Source organism: Cynara cardunculus, unplaced genomic scaffold (assembly GCF_001531365.2).
Source record: "Cynara cardunculus var. scolymus isolate 2C unplaced genomic scaffold, CcrdV1 Un_Scaffold_4541, whole genome shotgun sequence".
NCBI classification, from domain to species: domain Eukaryota; kingdom Viridiplantae; phylum Streptophyta; class Magnoliopsida; order Asterales; family Asteraceae; genus Cynara; species Cynara cardunculus.
In genome coordinates, this window is record NW_020201945.1 from 41,204 (window position 1) to 43,016 (window position 1,813).

The following is a 1,813-nucleotide window of genomic DNA, read 5'->3' on the forward strand; positions in this document are numbered from 1 at the left end:
AGATCAATCTAGTAAGACAGTATGAAAGCTTTCTCTGTGGAAAGTCCGAGACACTGTCTGAAGTACATCAAAGATTTAATTGCCTTCTTATTGATCTTAGGGMTGTCRACAGGGAATATTCTAATTCTGAAACCTTGAATAAGTTTCTAGTATGCCTTCCTGAGTCTTGGGACACCTTTTCTCCATGTGTCTCAAGATATCAAATGACATGTCCACTCTTTCTCTTTCTTCCTTATACGAGATTTTGCTTAACCATGAGCAATTTCGTCAACTGAAAATAAATCTTGTAAAAGATTTTAGGAAAATGAAAAGCTCTCCTTTAGCTTTGATCTCTAAAGCTTCTTCAGTTAAAACTTCTACTCCTTTTGTCTCTTTTCTACCTCTCGTGGTCATCACGGAGATAGATTCTTCTGAGGACATTCCTGAATCTGATTTAATAGATTTTGATGAGTCCCTAACACTCCTGACTAAGTCATTCAGGAGGTTCGCCAGTAAAAACAATTTCCGCAGATCTCCTCAGCTATCCCTCAGGGAGAAGCCAAAGTCTGAAAGAATAGACAAGACTTCAGCTGTCTGCTACAACTGTCACTGGCCCGGACACTATGCAGGTGAATGCAGATCTAAGAAGACTGCGATGCCATCTTCTAAAGCCTCTTCCTCCTTCAGGACCAAAGATGATAAATACTTAAAACTGAAGGAGATATACAAGAAGATGAAGAACAACCAGCGAAAGGCTAAAGGCCTTATTGCTGAAGAGCATGATTGGGCTGAATCATCTTCTGACGAGGAAGATAAAGCTTATGTCTGCTTAATGGCCATTGATGCTGACAAAGGTTCTTCTAAAGCATCTACCTCTTATGAGCCATCTTCTGTTACTCAGGTATGTATCGTGAATGAACCTTCTTCTAGTCTTTTTGCACTAGATACGCTGACGGTTGACCTTTACAATGCCCTCAATGGCAAATCTAAAGCTGAAATGCTTAACRTTGATCTTCATGAGCAATTAAAGATTTGTCATTCTAAGATCAAAGAACTGACCTCTGTTGAGAAAAATCTTAAGGATCAGGTTATTGTAAATCAGACTATCACTGTTGAACGTGAGAAATCTGTTGCTGAGCGTGAGCGAGCAATCGCTGAACTCAAGGCTGAGAAAGCTACCATTGAAGGATGGTGTAAAGCTTCCCTCAAGGCCTCTGAGATCATTAACGCTCAKATCCCKGCCAAGAAAACGACTGGTCTAGGATTCTCCTATGATCAGGAAAAATGTGTTAAAGACAGGTCCATGCTTAAATTTGGTACTTTTGTCTCCTCTATTCCTAACACTTCTTCTTCTCAATCCTCTTCCTTTACTGAGAGTCATCTTGAAGGAACTCCTTTGAGTTCTGGGTGCAAAGACAAAGGTAAAACCTCTGTTACAACATCCCTTCCTAAGAAGTCTAACAAGATAAATAGATCTAAATCTATTCCTTCAACTTGTAAAGCTTCTTCTTCTTCAGGGACTAGGAAATCTGAATCGCATCAGAAATCTAAATCACAGCTCAGGGTGAACTTTTCACATAAGGAATCCATTCCCTCAAAGGTTCCTCCTAGAACCAATGGGAAGGGAATCCTTGGAGCTTGTGCCGCTTCTAGTCTGATACTTAATGGCCCTAAAGCTACTTTTAGTTTTAGGAAGTGTAAACACTGTGGTGAAAAAACACATGTTGCCAGTAAGTGTCCTTCTATCGTCAAAACTGGTTCACCAGTTTTGAGCAAGAAAGTAACCAAAGTTGAGAAATCAACTAAAGTGAACTCATCCACAAAGACTGCCCCT